Source organism: Cololabis saira, unplaced genomic scaffold (genome assembly GCF_033807715.1).
Source record: "Cololabis saira isolate AMF1-May2022 unplaced genomic scaffold, fColSai1.1 scf051, whole genome shotgun sequence".
Taxonomy (NCBI): Eukaryota; Metazoa; Chordata; class Actinopteri; order Beloniformes; family Belonidae; genus Cololabis; species Cololabis saira.
Window position 1 is genome coordinate 284,675 of NW_026906215.1, and position 7,337 is coordinate 292,011.

The 7,337-nt window shown below is 49.7% G+C and overlaps 3 non-coding genes across 3 annotated transcripts; all 3 read left to right on the forward strand.

Moving 5' to 3' along the window:
* Positions 1–4,468: 4,468 nt before the first annotated feature.
* On the forward strand, positions 4,469–4,550 carry trnas-aga (transfer RNA serine (anticodon AGA)). Its single transcript has one exon. It is a non-coding gene; the product is annotated as a tRNA-Ser (tRNA).
* Positions 4,551–4,806: 256 nt separating this feature from the next.
* On the forward strand, positions 4,807–4,879 carry trnav-aac (transfer RNA valine (anticodon AAC)). The gene has a single exon. It is a non-coding gene; the product is annotated as a tRNA-Val (tRNA).
* A 1,912-nt stretch (positions 4,880–6,791) lies between these two features.
* On the forward strand, positions 6,792–6,873 carry trnas-aga (transfer RNA serine (anticodon AGA)). Its single transcript has one exon. It is a non-coding gene; the product is annotated as a tRNA-Ser (tRNA).
* Positions 6,874–7,337: the final 464 nt, after the last annotated feature.

A 7,337-nucleotide genomic window follows, 5' to 3' on the forward strand; every position in this document is an offset into this window, starting at 1 on the left:
AAGTTTCCAGTTCCAAACTATCACAATCAACACTTGTGGACGTTTCCCCATCTACCTCATCATCAGATGAAGCTGAGTGGTCACAATCAACGCCAGACATGGACAACAAATTCCAGAAGTAGATCAACAGGGAAGTAGTCAGTGATATTGGGTGAGGAGCAAGAGCAACACATTGGACAGACAGACAGACAAACAAAACACACAGATACACACATAGACACATAAAGACTCACACACAACCACATAAAGACGAGAGGCAGGATAGCTGAGCTATCTACCGCAGACTCAGATTGCTGCCTAACTAATAGGTGAAAGAAAAAATTACAAATAAGAGGGCACTTTTATACTATAAAATAAATTAAAAAAAGGACCCTTTTTTTTTTCTTTTCTCTCCCTTTTTTTTTAAACAGAACAAAAACATTTATGCTGCATCTGAATGCACACATGCATCAGCATACCTCTATGAGCATGCTCACACACAAAAACCAGCTAACTGAGCTTGTTAAGATCATGCAGTTTTAAACTAGGCTATAAGCTCAATAACAAAGTCAGACATAACACATTTCCAACAATACAAAACAAAAGCGCCTTCCCTTTTTTTCTTTTTTTCAATTTATTCAAATAATCACTTGGCACAATTAACCCCCCCCCCCCCCCCCCCCCAACTCAAATTGTAGCCTATTGCATTTAATGTTCTATTATGTTATTATATTACTCCCTCATAACTTTACAATGGTGGCTCCGCCCCTGTCCAGTAACGTTCAAGCACCCTTAGTTTCACAGTCTTTGCAACAGTTTTAACTTTGCGTGCTTTGAGTGCTTCTTTCTTTACGGAGTTTTCAGTGTCTGTTTACGGCAAACACATAGTCGAGCCCATATATGTCTATGGTCGAGCCATATCTGACTCCGGGTTACCCCAAATGACAGTCTCAAAAGTCAATAATAGTCTGGGAGAGAGCGGGGAGAGAGAGCGAGAGAGAGAAAGAAAAAGAGAGAAGGAAAGAACTAAAAGTAGAGAGAAAAAATAAAAAAAGAAGTCATCCCTCAAGCGGAATAAGTTGCGAAGCTGGCAACTTCAGGACATGGCAACGCTACTCACAACTTCATCCAGGGGAGGAGGATGACGAGGACGGGGAGGAAAGATGATGGAAGAAGGACTCAGCCTCTTTAGGAGAACTGAAGAATTTTGGCTTTCCCTCCACCATCACTCTCAACTTGGCAGGATACATCAGAGAGTACTTCATGTCCGCGGCACGGAGAGACTTTTTGACAGCGTCAAACTGCCGCCGTTTCTTCACTAACCCAGCGCTGAAATCAGGATACACATGGATATGCGCACCCATATGGATGAGCTCACCTTTCATCCTGGCCAGCCGTAAAATCTTCACTTTGTCCTGGAACTGCAGAAACTTGACCAGGATGGGTCGGGGAGGAGCGGAGCTGGTGTTGGAGCTGAAGGTGGGAGTGCGATGGGCTCTTTCAATGACCGGTGCCGCTGAAAAGTTGTCTTTTCCCAGAAGTTGAAGAATCAGCTGGCTCATGAAGGCGATCACGTCTCCCCCTTCTTTATGCTCTGGAATACCGATGAACCGCAGGTTGGACGACCGGCTTCTGTTCTCGGCTTCCTCGGCTTTATCCCTCAGGTAGATGTTCTCTTTTTCCAGCACTTGCACTCGTTTTGTCAAATCACTGAGGTTGTCTTCATTAGCGCTCACACGCTGTTGGACCTCCGATATTTGTTCACACATTGTTGATAATGATCCCTGAATGTTGATCAGACCAGTTTGGATGGTCTCAATTTTACTGTCAAAATGAGCCGTCATATCAACTTTGACTTGTTGAATGGCTTGCCAGATTGAATAGAGGTCGACCTTCTCCGCCATGCCGCTGTACAAACAATTCCCTCACTACAGGAGACCAGGTAACTCCACAGTAGGGCTTAACAATGGCTAAAACGACAGTAAACAAATCTAGTCGATAACCTTATATCTGTGCACTTTGGTGAGGGTTTTAAAGAGGTTTAAGCAGCCCAAATTAATGCAGCAATCTGGAGTCTGCAACAGACGCTCACTCAGATGTGGCCATCTTGATGGCAACTGATTAAAAGCCAGTCATTCCCCATTTACCTAATCTTTCAAATGTCCAACTTTACAGGAAAAAAAGAAACATATTACAGAGATTTTTTACAGGATCTTTTCGTCATGCCCGCCTTTTTCAAAACATGTAAGTCACTAGCTCCACCACCAAACCCCAGCAGCATTAACACCAGACCCCACTAGCTCCACCACCAGACCCCAGGAGCTTCCAACACCAGACCCCACTAGCTCCACCACCATACCCCAGCAGCATCACCACCAGACCCCAGGAGCTTCCACCACCAGACCCCAGGAGCTTCCACCACCAGACCTCAGGAGCTTCCACCACCAGACCCCAGGAGCTTCCACCAGACCCCAGCAGCATCACCACCAGACCCCACTAGCTCCACCACCAGACCCCAGCAGCATTACCACCAGACCCCATCCACCACCAGACCCTACTAGCTCCACCACCAGACCCCAGCAGCATTACCACCAGACCCCATCCACCACAAGACCCCACTAGCTCCACCACCAGACCCCAGCAGCATCACCACCAGACCCCATCCACCACCAGACCCTACTAGCTCCACCACCAGACCCCAGGAGCTTCCAACACCAGACCCCACTAGCTCCACCACCAGAACCCAGCAGCATCAGCACCAGACCCCAGGAGCTTCCACCACCAGACCCCAGGAGCTTCCACCACCAGACCCCAGGAGCTTCCACCACCAGACCCCAGGAGCTTCCACCACCAGACCCCAGGAGCTTCCAACACCAGACCTCAGGAGCTTCCACCACCAGACCCCAGGAGCTTCCACCACCAGACCCCAGGAGCTTCCACCACCAGACCCCAGCAGCATCAGCACCAGACCCAAGCAGCATCACCACCAGACCCCAGGAGCTTCCACCACCAGACCTCAGGAGCTTCCACCACCAGACCCCAGGAGCTTCCACCACCAGACCCCAGCAGCATCAGCACCAGACCCCAGCAGCATCACCACCAGAACCCAGGAGCTTCCACCACCACACCCCAGGAGCTTCCATCACCAGACCCCAGGAGCTTCCACCACCAGACCCCTCTAGCTGCACCACCAGACCCCAGCAGCATCACCACCACACCTCAGGAGCTTCCACCACCAAACCCTAACAACAACTCAACAACCTCAAAAACCCGGCTCACCTGGAGCCACCCAAAGACCCGGCTCACCGTCCGAACCCGGGGACCCGCTTTTAAGCCCCCCACCGACCGGCCACTGGAGTGAAAGAGCCAGCCCTTGGGCCTGGAGGACCAGGGCCCTGGTACCATAAACACCCAGACGCTCCTAGCACCATGGACAGCACTCTGTCAGATGCTCAAGCGCATATTGTTTTTTACTCATGTTCTGGTTTCAGGACCACAATAAAAACACAATAAAAGCTGAACAGGGTTCCATGGTGTAATGGTTAGCACTCTGGACTTTGACCCCAGGAGCTTCCACCACCAGACACCACTAGCTCCACCACCAGACGACAGCAGCATCACCACCACACCTCAGGAGCTTCCACCACCAGACACCACTAGCTCCACCACCAGACCCAAGCAGCATCACCACCAGACCCCAGGAGCATCACCACCAGACCCCAGGAGCTTCCACCACCAGACCCCAGGAATTTCCATCACCAGACCCAAGGAGCTTCCATCACCTGATCCCAGGAGCTTCCATCACCAGACCCCAGGAGCTTCCACCACCAGACCCCACTAGCTGCACCACCAGACCCCAGCAGCATCACCACCACACCTCAGGAGCTTCCACCACCAGACCCCAACAACAACTCAACAACCTCAACAACCCGGCTCACCTGGAGCCACCCAGAGACCCGGCTCACCGTCCGAACCAGGGGACCCGCTTTTAAGTCCCCTACCCCCCTCCCCCCCACTGTGTGGCGGAGTCACATCCTGGTTATACAGCAGAGTGGCGCAGCGGAAGCGTGCTGGGCCCATAACCCAGAGGTCGATGGATCGAAACCATCCTCTGCTACTTAAGAGATCCTCTCATACATGAGATGTGAGAGATTAACTGAAATCTATCCAGAGCTTTTTGGAAACAAGAAAGTGGATGTATGATCTATGAACATACTGCACTGACTGTTGATGAAAATGCATTTAATCAAAATGAGGATGAAAATATGTCTCAACCTAATAAAGTAAAACCAACCATTTTAAAATAAAGTAAAACCAACCATTTTAAAATAAAGACTCTAAATTGTCTATTTCTGAAGATTCACACACACACACACACACACACACACACACACACACACACACACACACACACACACACACACACACACACACACACACACACACACACACACACACACACACACACACACACACACACAGCTGACAGGTTGTTGTGGCCGAGTGGTTAAGGCGATGGACTAGAAATCCATTGGGGATTCCCCGCGCAGGTTCGAATCCTGCCAACAACGAGTAATGTTTGAATGTGCAAGACGACAGCCTAATTTGCAGTTATTAATCATATCCAGTACTGTCTTTCAAAAGTAATCAGTTGGCTTCCCTTGTGGTACATTTTGTATTTTCTACCCAGCATGGTAATACCGATGGATGATTTTTAATTTAACCGCACCAGGACAACTTATATGAAATCACACATTTATTTCTAACATGAATGATTTGAAGATAGGATTTTTTTTTCGTTACGCCCGCCATTTTCAAAGCATGCAAGTTTCCGTAGTGTAGTGGTTATCACGTTCGCCTAACACGCGAAAGGTCCCCTGTTCGAAACTGGGCGGAAACATGTATTACTGCAATAATATTATTTGGACTTGGAAAACCCCTCTAATCCTCTTCTTGGTGCTCGGCACAGGAAGGTCGACCATCTCTTTCTCGCATTGGGTCTTATGCAGAAATGAATTTCGTTGCAGTTCCACAACTGATTAAAAGCCAGTCATTCCCCATTTACCTAATCTTTCAAATGTCCAACTTTACAGGAAAAAAAGAAACATATTACAGAGATTTTTTACAGGATCTTTTCGTCATGCCCGCCTTTTTCAAAACATGTAAGTCACTAGCTCCACCACCAAACCCCAGCAGCATTAACACCAGACCCCACTAGCTCCACCACCAGACCCCAGGAGCTTCCAACACCAGACCCCACTAGCTCCACCACCATACCCCAGCAGCATCACCACCAGACCCCAGGAGCTTCCACCACCAGACCCCAGGAGCTTCCACCACCAGACCTCAGGAGCTTCCACCACCAGACCCCAGGAGCTTCCACCAGACCCCAGCAGCATCACCACCAGACCCCAGGAGCTTCCACCACCAGACCCCAGGAGCTTCCACCACCAGACCCCAGGAGCTTCCACCACCAGACCCCAGGAGCTTCCACCACCAGACCCCAGGAGCTTCCACCACCAGACCTCAGGAGCTTCCACCACCAGACCCCAGGAGCTTCCACCACCAGACCCCAGCAGCATCAGCACCAGACCCCAGCAGCATCACCACCAGAACCCAGGAGCTTCCACCACCACACCCCAGGAGCTTCCATCACCAGACCCCAGGAGCTTCCACCACCAGACCCCTCTAGCTGCACCACCATACCCCAGCAGCATCCCCACCACACCTCAGGAGCTTCCACCACCAAACCCTAACAACAACTCAACAACCTCAAAAACCCGGCTCACCTGGAGCCACCCAAAGACCCGGCTCACCGTCCGAACCCGGGGACCCGCTTTTAAGCCCCCCACCGACCGGCCACTGGAGTGAAAGAGCCAGCCCTTGGGCCTGGAGGACCAGGGCCCTGGTACCATAAACACCCAGACGCTCCTAGCACCATGGACAGCACTCTGTCAGATGCTCAAGCGCATATTGTTTTTTACTCATGTTCTGGTTTCAGGACCACAATAAAAACACAATAAAAGCTGAACAGGGTTCCATGGTGTAATGGTTAGCACTCTGGACTTTAACCCCAGGAGCTTCCACCACCAGACACCACTAGCTCCACCACCAGACGACAGCAGCATCACCACCACACCTCAGGAGCTTCCACCACCAGACCCCAGGAATTTCCATCACCAGACCCAAGGAGCTTCCATCACCTGACCCCAGGAGCTTCCATCACCAGACCCCAGGAGCTTCCACCACCAGACCCCACTAGCTGCACCACCAGACCCCAGCAGCATCACCACCACACCTCAGGAGCTTCCACCACCAGACCCCAACAACAACTCAACAACCTCAACAACCCGGCTCACCTGGAGCCACCCCGAGACCCGGCTCACCGTCCGAACCAGGGGACCCGCTTTTAAGTCCCCTACCCCCCTCCCCCCCACTGTGTGGCGGAGTCACATCCTGGTTATACAGCAGTGTGGCGCAGCGGAAGCGTGCTGGGCCCATAACCCAGAGGTCGATGGATCGAAACCATCCTCTGCTACTTAAGAGATCCTCTCATATGTGAGAGATTAACTGAAATCTATCCAGAGCTTTTTGGAAACAAGAAAGTGGATGTATGATCTATGAACATACTGCACTGACTGTTGATGAAAATGCATTTAATCAAAATGAGGATGAAAATATGTCTCAACCTAATAAAGTAAAACCAACCATTTTAAAATAAAGACTCTAAATTGTCTATTTCTGAAGATTCACACACACACACACACACTCACACACACACATACACACACACACATACACACAGCTGACAGGTTGTTGTGGCCGAGTGGTTAAGGCGATGGACTAGAAATCCATTGGGGATTCCCCGCGCAGGTTCGAATCCTGCCAACAACGAGTAATGTTTGAATTTGCAAGACGACTGCCTAATTTGCAGTTATTAATCATATCCAGTACTGTCTTTCAAAAGTAATCAGTTGGCTTCCCTTGTGGTACATTTTGTATTTTCTACCCAGCATGGTAATACCGATGGATGATTTTTAATTTTACCGCACCAGGACAACTTATATGAAATCACACATTTATTTCTAACATGAATGATTTGAAGATAGGATTTTATTTTCGTTACGCCCGCCATTTTCAAAGCATGCAAGTTTCCGTAGTGTAGTGGTTATCACGGTCGCCTAACACGCGAAAGGTCCCCTGTTCGAAACTGGGCGGAAGCATGTATTACTGCAATAATATTATTTGGACTTGGAAAACCCCTCTAATCCTCTTCTTGGTGCTCGGCACAGGAAGGTCGACCATCTCTTTCTCGCATTGGGTCTTATGCAGAAATGAATTTCGTTGCAGTTCCACAA